We start from the raw sequence: 17,969 nt of genomic DNA, 5'->3' as shown, positions 1-17,969 counted from the left end.
ACTATTACAATTTCTAAGTATGAGCTCTAACCTATAGTTGGGCCTATACAACTCATAATCTACTTGTAGCTTTCTAAGTAAAAGGCCCATACTTTGTACGAAATACAAATACAAATTAATCTACGGTCAACTCTAATTTAGAGGACTTCGTTTCTCTCCACTCTCTTGGTTATCTCACCCCACCACCACACGCAGCCATTCATATTACATGCAGCAACCCACTTTATAGTTCTTTTGCTTTTTTTAGAACAATTCCACCGCCACCATCTATCTTGAATAATTCCTCCGCCACCATCTACCCTCATCCCCTTTTTTAAGATGTGTTTCTTCACCAACGTAGGAAGAACACACCAGAAATGCTGCCGTCTCACGACCAGAGCAATCAAGGGAACCAGACCATGCAAAGCCGAAGCCAGCGCCAGGCCGGCGGTCTTCTGGAATTGCGATGGCGGCGGCGGACCTGGGCGTCTGGCGTGGTGCCACACCACCGTGACGGAAAAAAGGGAGATAACTGATGGGATTTTGAACCTCTGCCTCTTTTCTTTTCTTTTCCTTTCAAGGCCACTGTTGTGCATGCGATGACCTCTAGAGACGAGATGACCGGCGAGGATGTGGCGGTGGTGCATGACGAAAATGGCTAAGTGCTGATGACTCCATCCATGACTCGAGCCGAGGTCTCCTGGTTTATAGAACCTGTTCTGATACTTTTATTGGCTGGATTTCCAACTGAAAGAGAGAGAGAAGGTTGCTCGGAGAGAAGCTGCGGGTACGGAGCTCCGGCGAAGGATTGCGACGAGCGGCGGCCCTGGAATCTCCGGCCTTAATCGGGAGTGTGAGGATGGCGATTGAGCTTCTAGTGGAAATGAAGTCTGATGGACGATTGATCATCTGCATGCAGTTGGTTCTTTATCCAGATTGCGCCTGGAAACAAAAATGGCCTACCCTGGATTTTCAAATGGCAACAAGCAGAGAAAATGAACTAGTGAGTAGAGTGGTGTAGTGGTCGGGGCATTGGCTTGATGATTTGAACACCTGGGTTCAAATCTTTTTAACTCCAAAACTTCTAGGCTTGGATTCGTCTAACTCAAGACGTGGAAACCCCTTCTTGGCAGTTGGGATGCTGACTGGAAAAAAGGGAGGACACGGACCTCTCGTGGCGGTATGTGTATGAACAATATAAAGGACAAGAGGATGTAGAACAAAAACCCACTCTTTTTGTTGGAGGATAAAATTGTCCTTTCCCTCTTTCCTTCCGTTTCATCTTCTATATATACATATCAACGTGTAAAGCTATCTTTTGAGAATTAGAATAACAGTCTTCTTCTTCTTCAATTTGCTCTATCTCTGCTTCTCGTTCATTCATGTAATCCATTAATCCAACATGGTATCAGAGCGGCGAGGCAGCTACGCCGCCGCTGTTATCGACGCCGGAGAACCGAATCAAATAGAGGTTCATCCGAAGACCATCGCGCATCTCCGATCAATCCGCAGAGGTCCGATTAATCCGCAGAGGATTATTGCTACGGAGAGTAGCAACAAAGCCGACGCCACCGCTGTCACCGTCACCGGAAAATCGAGTCAAAGAACGGCTCATTCGGCGATGTCGATTGTTAAGCCTCTAGTTCGCGCATCGCCAATCAATCCGATTGCTACGCAGAGTAGTCGATCATCAGCGCAGCAACGATTCCGCAGAGGAATCTAGAAGATAAGGAGAATCCGAATTGCTCGATCTCCCCGGTGACCTCCACAGTCGTTCCGCAGCGGAAGGAAGGAGTGCGTCCGTTGATTTTGAGTCGATCTCCAGTACAAGTAACCTCCACAGTCGTTCCGCAGCGGAAGGAAGGAGTTCGTAGCTCACACCGGTTGAAGCAGATGGAACAGTCTTCCGATTCAGCCACAGCGGTTGTGTCTCTCGATCTGAAATTCGTTCAGAAAGCAATGACGATTAGAGTTTTTATTCTCGCTCTGTCTCTCTCTCTTTGCCGCCTGAATGTGGTCCTTAATCGGTCTGGTAGTTTTGATATTGCTATTGCAGAGAATGTTGTAATGTGTGGAAGTTTAGGTTTAGGCTCTGATTCGTCCTCTAAATCTCGGATCGGATTGAAGATGGGTCGAAGGAGATCCAGCCGGGTCAAAATGATCTCCATAAGTTGTATCTTCTTCTTCCTCGTTTCACCGGCACACTTTTTCCACCTCCCTGATGTTGCTCCTCGAGATTTTCCAGCAGAAAATTTGGGGGAGGTTCTTCGAGGTGTTCGTAAGGCCGTTTTAAATGGAGCGGTTGTAAGTAGCAGGTCCATTCTAATTGGCATAGTTCCTTCAGTAGAAACAAAGCCTCCAAGTGCGGATTCAGTTCATGTACTGCTTGAGCAAGCACTGCATGCTGATGATCCTAATAGTGCAATTGTAAAATTATCAGCCTCTGTTCAATCATCTGAACCATTTAGTGAGATAGATGACAAGTTGTCTGAGAGCATGGTTACACCTAATGTTTCAGAAACTGACGTTCTTGTTACTGCATTTGATGATGTAAATACAGTTGAGCTGTCTGAACAGAAGCATGAAAAAAAGGAAGTGGCATCCCTAAAGCTGATGATGCATCAGAAAGGAAATTGTATGTTGGAAATTTGCATTTCAACATGACAGAATTACAGCTTAAACAAATTTTTGAAGTTTTTGGTCTAGTTGAGCTTGTGCAGCTACCTACCAATCCAGAAACAGGACATTGCAAAGGTTTTGGCTCTGTTCAATTTGCTCAACTTGAACATGCAAAGGCAGCACAGAGTTTGAATGGAAAACTGGAGTTGTGGAGTTCTTTTGTGTTTAAGCTGGGCGTGCATGATCTACACGCTCCAGCTTACCGGGGGGTGTTGGAGGATAAAATTGTCCTTTCCCTCTTTCCCTCTTTTCGTTTCATCTTCTATATATACATATCAACGTGTAAAGCTATCTTTTGAGAATTAGAATAACAGTCTTCTTCTTCTTCAATCTGCTCTATCTCTGCTTCTCGTTCATTCATGTAATCCATTATTCCAACACTTTTATTCATGTTGTATTCTTGTATGTAGAGAGAATTTAGAGAGAGAGAGAGTGAGCTAGTCCAGACTGAAGAAGAGGACCCTTAACCAAGAGGGCCAAAGGCCCTTTTATGGGGTCAAGGAGGTGGCGGGTTTGACCCATAGACCGAGATCCGAACCGCTTGACCCCGATTCGACTATAAACGTAACGGGAACACGGACCCGGAATATATAACCTATCAATATATATATATATATATATATATATATATATCAATATATATATATATATATATATATATATATATATATATATATATATATATATATATATATATATATATTGATACTGCTAATTCTACGTAAGCAATATATAACAACACGAGACCGATTAAAGCGAGTAAATATCTTTATTAATCCCGGTAAAGGCCCTAAGTACAATCTACTTGGTTGCTCTGAGTACCGACTGACTGCGGTCGGGATTCTCTAACAACAACCTATCGATCGTCCAAAAGTCCTCTACACTGTAGCTACTGTGGGTATTTATAGCCGCCGTGCCGGGGACAAGATTCCGGCCGCTCGGCATGTCTTCCACGTAGCCACCACGTGTCAACCTCCCGGGTGCCCTGCCTGTCAGCATAAAGAACCGCCACGCGTCCCTTCGCGTCCTTTTTGGCAGCTCTTTCGTCCAAGGGCTACCGCTCGGTGGTCGACACCAGCGTTCGGGCAACTTCCGGCCATTCCCGACCGGGGTCTCCACGGAAAAAGCCCGACCTGCCACCTGCAAAGATCAGAAGAGAAAGACAAAGGCAAGTCGGTCGTGGTGGAGCTTATGTCGGTCGGGATATTCCCTACCAAAAGTCCCCCAGCCCGGGCCTTTTTGATCAGTCGGGAAAAAACGGGACGGGATGAAGAAGCCCAACCGTCAGCCACCAAGCCGACCTGCCAGCTGTCATTCCCTCCTACGCCACGTGTCGGCCTCTGCCGGCCTCGGCGATCCCATCCGTCGCCTCGGATTCAGCGCGGGTCGTGTCAGGCAAGTTGGCCAATTTCCCGCCTAAATGCCCTCCTATAAATAGGCCCTTGAGGCCCTCATTTGAACTTTCCTCACTCTTTTGCTTCAGTCGGTATCCTCTAAGAATCCCGAGCAGAGCATCTCAGCAAGGCGATCGAGCAAACAAATTTCAAGCTCTCTCTCGCAAAGTTCCTTCATCCGGTAAGCTCTCCCTCCTTCTCTTTACTTCACGCTTTCAACTATAGGTAGAACTGCTAGGTCAACTAACTGTCCCGGACGACTCAAGTCCTTTACTAACCCCGACCGACCTTTAGGTAGAGCGAAATGACGGATTCTGACAGTCAAAACGCCTCGATCGCGGATTATGACGAGGAGGTCGAGCACATCAGCGGCGAGGACGTGGACATTATGTCCTACACTCCCGAAGCCAGCCCCCGAGCAACGTCAGCCCCTGAGCGAGCCGTCGAGCATAACAACGCATCAAGCTCTTCCGGGACGTCGGGCTCTAGCTCCAGCGGATCGGGGAGCTCCAGCGAAGACGAGGAAGAGAGAACCACGTCGAATGGGCGGGGTTCTCCGACCGTGGGCGTTAGGGAAACGCCTACCCGGGTGGTTGGGGACTACCCGGAAGCTGCTCCTCGAGGGGGTAATCGGGAAAATACCCCCGAGCAGACCGAAGAAGACCCGGCCGGGCCGGCCACACCAGCAGTCGAGCTCGAATTCTTGAACAGCGAGAGTGTCGAGCAAGAAATGAGCCTGCTGACCAAAGGCGAAGCGGCTCGGATTGCTGAAGTACTCCAGGGTCGGGTAGAGTTCGACACGAGCCGGCAGCTGGGGAATGTAATTGACAGGCATCGGGGCAAGTGGATCGGGATGCATTACGACTCCCTAATGGCCCCGATTGTCATTCCCTTCCCGGCCCTCTTGACGGCCTTTCTAGCATACTATCGGGTCGTTCCGGCTCAGATCTGCCCGAACGCACATCGGATCCTCGCCTGCTTCCCGCAGATATGCACTCGGCACGAGGCCGAGTGCACGATGGAGCTGTTCAATTTCATCTACCAGATCAAGGTTCTCCCGGGCCGCTACGGGGGCGGGTTCCTGATGCTGCAATCCCGAGCAGATATGTGCGCCATCAAAGGCCTGCCCGGGAACAACAAGGGGTGGAAGAATCGAATTTTCTCCATCAAATACGACCCCTGGATCCTCCCGGTCGACCGCACTTGGAGCAGCCACTTCAGAAAGCAAGTGGTGCCGGGCGTGACTCAGGCGCTCAAGGAGACGGTCACTCGGATCTCGAGTGAAATACACGAGTATTCCATCTTCCGGACAGCCGAGAGTCTCGCAGCCGCCAAGCTCCCGCCTCCCACGTACGAGCTAAGGGAGAAGTACCTGCCCGTACCGATGGGCGTGACGGTCGCCAAGCCGTCGAAACGAAAGAAGAAAGGTTTAGCTCGAGCTGTTCCTCCCGACCTAGCTTCATTTCTTGATCAAACTAACTTAGCTCTTTTTATTGCAGCCATGGCAGAATTCGGTGATGAAGACACCGCCCTTCCCCCGCCCGCCAAGATCTCCCTCGGCGGGAAGAAGAAGGCCAAGACCAAAGCGGCTGGGGAGAAGGAAATTCCCTCTGCCCGACCTCTGAGCGCCTCGACCGTGACGACGGGCGAGGGCTTCGTCGTCGAGCAGCCTGACGTCCTGGTCACCCGGGTAGAGGTCGCTCGGGGAAAGGAGAAGGTCGCCGACAAGGGCGCGACCGAGGTGGGCGGCATGAAGCGCCGCCGTGACCAACACAGCCCGAGCCCTTCGGTCGGGCGGGAAAGGGATTCTACGTCCGTGCTGGCACGGATCGGCAACGCCGCGCCAGCCCGAGTGGATCTGGGGAAGATGACCCCGACCCAGGTGGCTGAACGGATCGGCCACGACCTGGCTGAGGTGAGTTTCCCAACTTATAATCTTTCTTTGCCCAAGTATCTTTGACTGGGCTAACCCTGAATACCCTTTTGTACTGCAGATCTCCCGGGCGACCCAACTCCTTCAAGGTCAGGCTATGCTGGCCGAGGAAGCTGATCATCATAAAAAGACGGCCGCTCGTCGTCTGAAGGAGATCAAGGAGCTCCAGGCCGAGCTGGAGAAGACGCAAAAGGCCCTGAAGAAGGGCGACGAGGAGCGGGTCCTCGCCGAGAAGGTCGCCAGTCGGGCGATTGGAGAGGCCAAGGAGCTGAAGGCTCAGCTCGAGAATCCGAGCGAGCTGGCGCGGGCAGCCTTCAAAGACAAGGACTTGGGCTCGGCCTTCCTTACAGCAGCCCGGGGAACAGAGATCGGGGAAGAGCTGATCGTCTCGTTCGGTCGCTGGGGCTTTACGGCCGGGAAACGGAAGATGCTTGAACGAGTCCGTTCCCGGTTGGAGCAGGCTCTAGACGGGGAAGACCTCCAGCTGGTCCTCTCGGCATTACCCCCAGACCTAGCCGATCCCGGTCCCTCTCCCTTCGCCCCAAAAGCCAAGGCGTCTGAAGCCGGGGCATCAACGGCAGTCACCTCAAGCGGGAAGGAGGCGGCTGCTGGAGCTCGGGAGACGAAAAAAATAGAGTAGGCTTCTTTTCTTCTTTTTGTAATGAACATTGATCGGGAGCCCAGTCCCGAATTGTACCGGGCAGCTTTTGTTAGTTAATAAAATTTGTTTTTTGCTCTATCTTGCGTCGCTCGTCTCTTGTTTCCTTGCTTTCAATTTGCACACACTGATCATAATCACTCGACCACCTGGCCTTTAGACCCGGTCTCGCAATACTCGATCCGCTCAACGCCCGACCTTACGACCTTATGGCCTGGTCGTGCGTTCGATATTCCGACGTCAAATCTGGCCAACCGATCGGGTTTACCCGATCTCCGGGCCTTTGTCGAAAAATTTTTGAAAGCAAGCCTCTACGGTCGGAATGTAACCGAGCGACGGGCCTGCAAATACTTCCTTATCCCAGCCCCACACTATTGTGCGCTCGAGTCACGAGTGGGTGCAATAGTGGACAGAAGTTGGACGGATCGGGGAATAATGCTGAGAGCTCCTGGCTTCCCCGATCAGTGGCATGACTTGGGTGTCCGCCAATGTGGAGCGCGTTTTGACCGGTCAATAGACTTCGCCCGATTGATTGAATGTTGAATTGATCTGCATGTAACGAGGGTGAAAGAAAATAACCGATCGGGCCGCCGCATACAAACGGTCGAGCAATCATCGATCGTATATACATTAAACTTTCCCGCTCGCAGGCGGTTGAATTAATTTTACAACCATAAATTTACATAGAAATGACGACCGGGACTAACTCGCAGGTCAAGCCCCCACTTCGTCTAGAAAATACAAAAAATAGGCTAATGCCTAAAAAGAACGAGGTGCTCGGAATTCCAAGTCCCCTCGATTAGCCGACCAGCTGTTGTCTCTAGTCGGTATGTACCCGGCCGTATGACAGCGTTGATGATGTACGGCCCTTCCCAATTCTGAGCTAGCTTTCCACCCTCTAGAGGTTGACTGGCCTCCCTTCGTCGTAGAACGTAGTCTCCGACCTGAAAATAACGAGGGTTGACCCGAACATCTTTAGAACTCTTGACGCGCTTCTGATACTCGGCTATGCGCCGAGCGGCTAGCTCTCTTTTTTCTTCGACCCCATCGAGATCCACCGCCATGGCATGTTCATTTTCCTCGGCATTGTAGGTTCTCTCTCGATCGGTCGGGATCCAAGCCTCGATCGGGAGTCGGGCTTCTGCTCCATAAACCAGGGCGAAAGGGGTTTCCAAAGTAGCTTCCCTCGGGGTCGTCCGATAAGTCCATAAAACATATGGCAACTCATCGGCCCAACTACGACCAGCCGAGTGTAACTTCTTTTTCAGACCTTCCAAAATCGTCCGGTTCGCGTTCTCCACTTGACCGTTTCCCTGAGGGTAAGCCACCGACGACCGGACGTGAGTCGTCCCGATCGTGGCCAAGAAGTTCTGGAAATATTGGCTTACGAATTGGCGGCCGTTGTCGCTGATGAGATGCACGGGCACACCAAAGCGGGAAACCACATTGCGCCAAAGGAAGCGAGCACACTGCTGAGAAGTGATCGTGGCTAAAGGCTCGGCTTCTATCCACTTGGAGAAGTAATCGATGGCGACGATCACGAATTTTCTCCGACCGGAAAGCTGAGGGAAGGGGCCCAAGATATCTACCCCCCACCTAGCGAAGGGAATTGCGGTCGTGACCGGTTGATAGAAGGTTGCCGGTCGTCCAGGCATCCGGGCGTACAGTTGGCACGTCTCACATTCCCGAGCTAACTTTTCACAGTCTAGCTGGAGGGACGGCCAATAGTACCCGATCAGCATGATACGACGGGCCAGGGATCGGCCTCCTTGATGCGAAGAGCAAATTCCCGAGTGTAGCTCCTTCATGACCAACTCAGCCTCAAATGCGGTCAAGCAACGCATGAGGGGGCCTCCATACGATCGTCGATATAGACGACCGTCCAAGACTTGGAACCTTGGGGCTCGAAGCTTGGCCTTCCGAGCACGCTGTGGGTCGTCTGGGAGGCGACCGTGCTCGAGGTACTCCTTCAGATCAGTGATCCAACTGTCTTCTACCGGTTGGATGGGATTGACCGGTAGACGGTGAATACTGTGCCTCGGGATCACCAAGATCCGAGCTATCTTCGACATGTGTTCAGGGGCGTCTTGAGCTAATTTGGATAAGATATCTGCATCGGCGTTATCCAATCGGGGTATGTGCCGGACGGTATATCCCCGGAACTGAGCAAGCTTCTCCATGGCAAGATCTCGGTAAAGCTGCAGACGTTCTCCATTGATTTCGTAATCTCCGAGAACTTGCCCGACCACGAGCGCGGAATCTGTCTGAGCTCGGATGTATTCAGCCCCCAAGTCCCGAGCGCACTGCAAGCCGTTAACGAACGCTTCGTACTCGGCCTCGTTGTTGGTCGGGTGGAACTGGTACATAAGAGCAAAATAGACCTTGAATCCTTCCGGGCTCGTGACCACCACTCCTCCCCCTGCTCCTTTCTTGCTACTCGACCCATCTGTAGCCAGCGACCACCACTCAGCCTCGGGATCCGCAACCTCAGGGGGCCGGGTATCCCGGGCGGTGCACTCAACCAAGAAGTCCGCAAGAGCCTGACCTTTAATAGCCGGTCTTGGTCGGTATTCGATCGCGTACTGGGTCAACATTAACGCCCATTTGACTAGGCGGCCTGATGATGAAGCAGTTCGGAGGACTGGCCCGATCGGCTGATCGGTCAACACGCGAATTGCTCGACCTTGGAAGTAGGGAGCCAACTTCTTCGCGGCAATGTATAAGGCATAGACGACCTTCTCTAGCCGGGAGTACCGGAGCTCGGGACCATGTAGCGCGTGGCTTACATAGTACACCGGTCGCTGAACCCCTTCCGGATCGGTTCGGCACAACACTGCGCTTACTGCGCGATCGGACACGGCGAGGTACACGTCTAGCTCTTCTCTGAGCTCGGGCTTTGAGAGCACGATTGGTGACATGAGATACTCCTTCAGCTCGTCAAAAGCCGCTCGGCATTCTTCGTCCCAGACGAATCCATTAACCTTCCGCAATACCTTAAAGAAAGGTAAAGCGCGCTCGGCTAGCTTGGAGAGGAACCGGCTGAGGGCTGCCAACCGACCGGTCAATTGCTGGACTTCCCGAACGGTGGAAGGTGGCTGCATGTCCAGAATCGCTTTTACTTTGGCCGGGTTAGGCTCGATTCCTCTCTTGGTCATCATATAGCCGAGGAACTTGCCGGTCTGAACCGCGAATGTGCACTTGGTCGGGTTCAGCCGCAACTGGTACTTCCTCATGATCTGGAAGCACTCCCGAAGGTCCCGAGTGTGGTCGGATCGGTCCCGACTCTTGACCAGCATGTCATCGATGTAAGCCTCCATCGTTCGGCCCAGTAGATCAGCAAAGAGCATGTTGACCATCCTTTGGTAGGTCGCTCCTGCGTTTCGGAGGCCGAACGGCATCACTCGGTAACAATACAGCCCATCCGGGGTCACGAAGGCTGTCTTGCTTTCGTCTTCATGGTGCATCATGATCTGATGGTATCCCTTAAAGGCATCCATGAAGCTCATTAACTCGGTCCCGGCCGTCTCGTCGACCATCTGGTGAATGCTCGGTAGAGGATACGGGTCGAGCGGACAGGCTTTGTTGAGGTCCGTGAAATCGATGCACATCCTCCATGCTGGGGGCTTCGGGACAAGAACGATATTTGCCACACACTCAGGATAGACCACCGGACGGATGTGCTCGATCGCCGCCATCTTTTTGACTTCTTCTCTTACAAACTCGCGGCGATCGGAGGAGAGGTGTCGTGTTTTCTGCACGACCGGCTTAGCTGCGGGATCGACGGCCAATTTGTGACAAATGACCGACCGATCGATCCCGGGCATATCTTCAGGCCCCCATGCAAAGATATCAGCATACTCCCGGAGCACGGTCAGAACTTCCGCTCGGATCTCGGGGGTGAGGGCTCGGCCAATCTTGATCTTCCTGTCCGGGCGATCCTCGGATAGGGGAACTTCTTCTATTTCCTCGGAGGGCTCAGGCTGCTCCTTCCGTTCCTTAGCCTCCTCTTTGGCTATGGTGTTCACCCGGGAAGATGGACCGGAATCACGTCGATTAACCGCTCGGGTGTAACACTTCCGGGCGGATTGGACATCGCCACGGACCACGCCGACCCCGTTTGGGGTGGGGAATTTCATGCACAGGTGGGGCATAGAAATTATCCCACCGATCTTCATAATGGCGGGTCGGCCCAAGATAATGTTGTGGACGCAATGGAGGTTGACCACAACAAATTCCAGCTCCGTTTGGATCGACTTTGGAGGCGTGCCGATCTCGACCGGGAGCGTTATTTTTCCCTCGGGGTAGATAAGAGCCCCGGTAAACCCTGACAGTGGTACACCGACCGGAGTCAGCTCCTTCCTGTCGAGGCCAAGCTTTTCGAATACGTCCAAGTATAGGACGTTCACACTGCTGCCCGTGTCGACCATAACCCTTTGGACGTCCGTCCCCTTAACGTCAATCGTGACCACGAGTGCCTCCATGCCGTGATCACTGCTGGTAGGTTGGTCCTCAAGGGTGAAGGTTATGGGTTCCATCTTCTGCCTCTTCCCGGTTCCGCGGGAATCCACTATTGCGACCGGGCAATTAGTCCGCAGTCGGGAAGCATCTTCCAGCCCACCAAAAATGACGTGGATGGTAGGTTTTCCGGACGGGCGGCTACCGGACGGAGGGTCGGGGTCCCGTCGGTCATCATGACGATCATCCCTTCTGTCTTGCCCAGATCGATCAGAGCGGTGTTGAGAACGTCTATGATCCCTCCGATCGGTGTTCCTTTTGTTTTCCTCTCTCTTCCCCACACACTTGTCCAATTTTCCCCTGTTCAGCAGATCTTCCAACAATTGGCGCAAGTGGGTACACTCCTCCGTGTCATGCCCAGCACATCGATGGTAAGCACAGTGCTTACTCTTGTCAGGGCCGTCTCGATCGGGATGGGGGAGTTTGATGAGGTTGCAGGACTGGGCGTATTGCATGGCCTCCGCTGCGGATCGGTTCAAGGCCGTAAATTCTCCAGGCCTGGTGCGGGATCGGGGGTTGTCTTCTCCCGATCTATGTTCCGCCCGGCCGGCCGGTTTACGGGACGAAGAGCCAACCTCCTGCAAGCGCTTGACGGCATTCGCCTCGCCGGCGTTGGCATAGTCTGTGACCCTCCGAAGGGCCTCCTCGTAAGTGGTCGGGGGGTGTAGGATGAAGTCCTGGTACAAATGTCCCGCCCGGAGAGATATGTGAAGCATGTGGGTGGCGGTCGCATCGTCCATAGGCTCGACCTCCCCGACCGCCGCTTTCCACTTGATGAGGAAATCGGTCAAGCTTTCCCCTTCTAATTGCTTGGCCTTCTCGAGATACATGTAGGACTTCCTCACCACTTTGGAAGTGATGAACTTCCTCACAAATTTGATCGCCAGGGTCTCAAATTTGTCGATCGACCCCGGGGGCAGGGTACGGAACCACTCTACTGCCCGACCGGTGAGGGTCGAGTAAAAGGCTCTGCACATCACGGCGTCCGAGACGCCCTTCAGCATCATGTTGCTGAAAAAATCATTCACGTGGGCCTCAGGATCTGCCCGTCCGTCATAACTCTTCTCTCCAGAGACCTTTAAGTCGAGCGGGTAAGGCTGGGCCATTACCGCTGCTGTGAAAGGCGTCTGGTGCAAGGTTGATTGGTTGACCGGGGGAGTTCCAGGGTACGCATTCCTGAGCTGCGCAACTTCCGCCTGGAGGTTATAGAGTAGTCCCCGAGTTTCGTTGAGCTCGGCGGCTTGAGCGGCTTGGGCTGTATCCCGAGCGCGTCGCCGCCGGTGAGATCTCGACCCGCTATACCCAGATGAAGCCTCGTGGCTAGCTTCCTGCATTTGTACGTCTTCTTGCCCGCGGTTCGGGTCTTGGGGTCCCAAACGCTGGCGCATCTCCGGTCGAAGACGATCAAAAGCTACCGCTCGGGCAACTTCTTCAGGGTCCTCCGCTTGAACGGCCTGAGCTGGTGCCTCCATCGCATCAGCACCCCCCGACCCCAACCGCGAATGAGCCGAGCGTCGAGCCCGGGATGAGGACTGACGCTGCGGCTCCACTTGGGCGGTCGGTTGTACTGGAGGGGCGGCGGCTGGAGCTGTATAAGCAGGCGTATATGGTGGATAGCCAACCGGGGAAGTGTAGCACATCGGTTGGCCTGGCCAATACCCATACGGTGGAGGTGGGACCGGGTACGGATACTGGGCGGGATACATCATCGGCTGCTGCTGGTATGGCAGACCGGGTGGTGGGTATCCCGGTTGTATGTAATTCACCGGCTGCTGGGCGGCCGGGTATGTATTTGACGGATGCGGTGGTGAAAGGTTGAGGTTGAGGTCCATCGTCTGACCCTGCTGTTGGGTAGCATAGTGGTCGGAGGAGTTCGCCGCGTCCGCCTGGTCGTCGGCAAAGTTGTTGTGTGCCCACGGATACATGTTGGTATAGAGACCGGGTGCTCGTCAAGACGTTGGTTTCTCGTACGATTCCCCACGGACGGCGCCAAAATGATACTGCTAATTCTACGTAAGCAATATATAACAACACGAGACCGATTAAAGCGAGTAAATATCTTTATTAATCCCGGTAAAGGCCCTAAGTATAATCTACTTGGTTGCTCTGAGTACCGACTGACTGCGGTCGGGATTCTCTAACAACAACCTATCGATCGTCCAAAAGTCCTCTACACTGTAGCTACTGTGGGTATTTATAGCCGCCGTGCCGGGGACAAGATTCCGGCCGCTCGGCATGTCTTCCACGTAGCCACCACGTGTCAACCTCCCGGGTGCCCTGCCTGTCAGCATAAAGAACCGCCACGCGTCCCTTCGCGTCCTTTTTGGCAGCTCTTTCGTCCAAGGGCTACCGCTCGGTGGTCGACACCAGCGTTCGGGCAACTTCCGGCCATTCCCGACCGGGGTCTCCACGGAAAAAGCCCGACCTGCCACCTGCAAAGATCAGAAGAGAAAGACAAAGGCAAGTCGGTCGTGGTGGAGCTTATGTCGGTCGGGATATTCCCTACCATATATATATATATATATATATATATATATATATATATATACTAGTCTTTTACGCGTATTGCGCGATTGAGATAATGCCCAATGTTTTTTTTTTTTTAAATAAGTACTTTAAAGTATATCAATGCAAGATTATATTGAAATTGTTCATGCATAGATAATTGAATGTTAAACTTGCGTATTTAAATAGGTAATTCTAAGTTCACAAATGCAAGATAATATAGTCAAGATTGATTATAATTGTCAATAAAAAAATTGTATAGGTATGGTTGAAACCAAATACGGGACATAAGGGAGAGCAAATAAAAATTAGGGCATAAAATATTAAATATATACTAATATTGAAGAGCTAACTGATTACCAAACAAGGACATTGCAAGATAGTTTCCAGTTCAATTTGTTGTGTGATTTGAATACTCATTTTGTCAATAAATCCTCAAGTAGTTAATATGATTGGCTTAATTTTATTTTTTTATTTTTTTATTTTTTAAAACAATTATTATTATTATTATTATTATTATTATTATTATTATTATTATTATTATTATTATTATTATTATTATTATTATTATTATTATTATTATTATTATTATTATTATTATTATTATTATTATTATTATTATGTATACCCTTTGGTCATTTTACATGTTAATCTAAACAGCTAATTTTTTCAAATATCTTTTTACCAACCGTTGATATAATTCGCTGGTCAAATTCGCTAATATAATCCGCTAATGCCAACCGCTAACTGCTGATTGTCAAACAAGGACATTGCAAAGTAGTTCTTACTTCAATTTGTTGTGTGATTTGAATACTCTCTTTGTCAACAAATCTCTCAAGTAGTTAATATGATTGACTTTATTAATTATATTTTTTTTTATTTTTTCATGGTATTAATAAAATATTTAGTAAATAAATATATAGCATTATTTTGTATCATAACTTTGATATTTAATTAAAAAAATAGTGCACAAAAAAAGATAATAGACAATGTAGTGAATATAATCAATTGATGACTTTTAATATAAATAATATTTATATTGGAGAAATATAAAGACAATATAACTAATAAAATTATTTCTCTTAATTAATTTATTGATAATGAATAATTTTTTTTAATAAAGACATTGTAGCTAGGGACAATGTAGCGAATATAATCAATTGATGAATTTGAATGTAAAGAATTTTTATATTGGAGAAAAATAAATACAATATAACTAATGAAATTATTTCTCTTATTTAATTTATTGATAATGAATACATTTTTTTGAATAAAGACATTGTAGACACATAATTCTAAATTAAAGAAATGCATATGTATTAGTTTTTGTTGTAGCTACTAAATTATTATTTTAATTTAATAAGAGTAAAATAGAGTACTAATTATACTAATTTTGATTTGGATGGGGTTCGAACTTAAGACCTTTCTTATTGAAATCAATGAGTAAGTTAACGGTGAACTAACAGAAATTAACGGAAAAGATAAGATTTAACGGAAAAGTTAACGAATAATCATATTCATTAAGGATAAATTAGGATAATCATAATCATATTCATTTAATTAAAAAATTTGACCGCCATTTTTTTTTACCCATTATAGGTCTAACTCTCTTGGGCTCTTATTAGTATAGTAGATATATATATATATATATCTCGTTCAGGTGCGAATAAGTGTCCAGGAGAGCATTGCGAACAAATCAGTGTGCATCACATGTCAGCATTCATTGATCGGGTGTACTTACTTTCACCTACAAGTGCACCTACTTTCGCCTGCAACTGCATCAAGTTTTTGTCTACATTTATTGATCGGGTACACATACTTTCACCTACAAGTGCACCTACTTTTGCCTACAACTGCATGTAATTTTGCCTTGTTAACATTCATTGATATGAGTTCAGCGGGTAGTAATACCCCTGAAAACCACCCGCAAACATTCATACACCTAGGTGCAACTACTTATAACTATCTGTGCAACTACTTATAACTATAGGTGCATTTAGTATTGATGATCAGTGTAAATTTTTACTTGCACCTATAATACATTTTACATACACTTGTAATACATTTTACTTGCACTTCGATGTTCAATTATTTAAAAAAATGCCACCGCATTTTTTTTAAAAAAAAAAATCAGTATTTCTCATCCATTAGATCTGGACACGTAGACGGATATCATGCATTCGCATTTCCTATTTGCGTGCTCCATTCGCACCTGAGTGATATATATATAGGGTTGCATTCACATGAAAACCCCCTTAAAATACAAACTTGAGGACAATATGTAGCTATAGGATCTATTTAGATGGATTGATTAGATGCAATGGGAGAAATTAATTATAGATTCCTTTTTTTATCGTAAATAAGGGAAAAAATGAGAATGAGTATACTACGTAAATAAGGAATAAAAATCATTAATATATTAAGCAAGAATTTAGAGATTTAAGTATGGTAGGAGTTAAATACATCAATAGCAACGCCTCCTTTTATACAAAAGAACGCAGACCAATAATTTCCGTCGTGCAATGTTCAAAGAGAACACAGATTGCGTGCACACAGAAATAAGATACAGTGCACACATCAACGCAGGCCATAATACCAATTAAGTAAACTTACCATGCACACCCCATGCATATATCATTCAGAGACCAAAGAAAAGAAGCCTTATTAAGTAAAAAAAAAAAAAAATAGTACGTACACACCACAATTGCCTATGCGCATGCATGATGAACTTATGAAATATGTTTATGAATAGTGAAAACTGAGTGTGCATGTGTGCAAATTTTTCCCAATTTTAATGTGTGCATGGAACGACATTTAAATAACGTTCATATGGTCGACAAGCAAAGAGCAACGTGGTAGGAGAGAATGTGTAATGGACATAACCCCGGATAGGTCGAAAAAATGGTTACATACCAGCAACGAAAAAAACACACCATATGTTGGACAACGATTCGACACAGTAAATAAAGGAATAGATTACTACCGAGCATACGCTACCGTGCATAGACTTTTGCGATTTCAGGAGGGACCTTTTGGCATATATAGAAGGAGCAGATGCACAAAGTTAGTATTCGAAACTGTTAGTATATGTAGTACTACATATTGCAATGCGTGATATAAAAAGCATTGTGTTTCGCTTGTTTTACACAAAAGTAATTTCGTGCACACATTAACCCAATACACGTGCACATGGGTTTTAGATAGAAGTAATTTCGTGCACACATTAACCCACTACACGTGCACACGGGTTTTACACAGAAGTAATTTCGTGCACACATTAACCCACTACACGTGCACACGGGTTTTACACAGAAGTAATTTCGTGCACACATTAACCCACTATAGGTGCACACGGGTTTTACATAGAAGTAATTACGTGCACACATTAACCCACTACACGTGCACACGGGTTTTACACAGAAGTAATTTCGTGCACACATTAACCCACTACAGGTGCACACGGGTTTGCCAATGTTAAGTTCGTATTTTTAAACTACAACAATCCTGTTTAAATACCACAGAAATTAGTTTACTAATAGTGTGCACACATCAATCCAAAACCCGTGCACACGTCAGTCCAAAACTAAGTGAGAAATTTTTTCCGCCAATTTTGAATAATTCTTTTCTTGCTTCCATAAGTTCCATTAATAGTTTTTAATACAATTTATAAAATGTAAATACAATTCTAATTCTTTTAACCATAAGTTTCATCGCCTAGTCAGTTAAATTTGTACATAAAATTTAATTATGTTCATATTGAATAAGACTTTAAAGACTACCAAAATACTCAAAAATTATAAAGTATCTACACTTGCATGTGGCTGAGCACAAACCAGCACACACTGGCATGCAGCTGAGCACTCAGGACCAAGAGTGCTCCATAAGTTCTATTAATAATTGTTAATACAATTTATAAAAATGTAAATACAATTTTAATTCTTTTAACTATAAGTTTCATCGCCTAGCCAGTTAAATTCATACATAAGATTTAATTATGTTCATATTGAATAAGATTTAATCGCTAGTCTACATACGATTCCATGTGCCGCATAAGATAGACTCCACAGTCAATCTTATTTTTCGAATCCCTCCTAAGACATTTGCAACCGCTTAGTCTCCAAACCAGCAGAAATGCCCGATCTCCCAGGATCAATACGTCTATAGAACTTAGAGAGCATATCTTTCTACAAACATAAATTAAGGAGGTCATTAAAACATAAAACAAACACTGGGGAAATAGGGTGGAGGGTGCAACAAATTAAAACAAAACACCAAAGGGGGAAATTAACGCAAGACTAATCATATC

At 47.6% G+C, this 17,969-nt stretch overlaps 1 long non-coding RNA gene across 1 annotated transcript; it reads right to left on the bottom strand.

Moving 5' to 3' along the window:
• Positions 1 to 1,094: 1,094 nt before the first annotated feature.
• On the bottom strand, positions 1,095 to 17,768 carry LOC109167002. The gene is made up of 3 exons (XR_002051774.1): positions 17,694 to 17,768; positions 4,962 to 4,968; positions 1,095 to 1,104 (listed from the first exon to the last, which is right to left on the bottom strand). It is a non-coding gene; the product is annotated as an uncharacterized LOC109167002 (long non-coding RNA).
• Positions 17,769 to 17,969: the final 201 nt, after the last annotated feature.

Source organism: Ipomoea nil, unplaced genomic scaffold (assembly GCF_001879475.1).
Source record: "Ipomoea nil cultivar Tokyo-kokei standard unplaced genomic scaffold, Asagao_1.1 scaffold3142, whole genome shotgun sequence".
NCBI classification, from domain to species: domain Eukaryota; kingdom Viridiplantae; phylum Streptophyta; class Magnoliopsida; order Solanales; family Convolvulaceae; genus Ipomoea; species Ipomoea nil.
The sequence above is the reverse complement of the archived record's forward strand: the minus strand, read 5'-3'. Positions and strand labels throughout refer to the sequence as shown.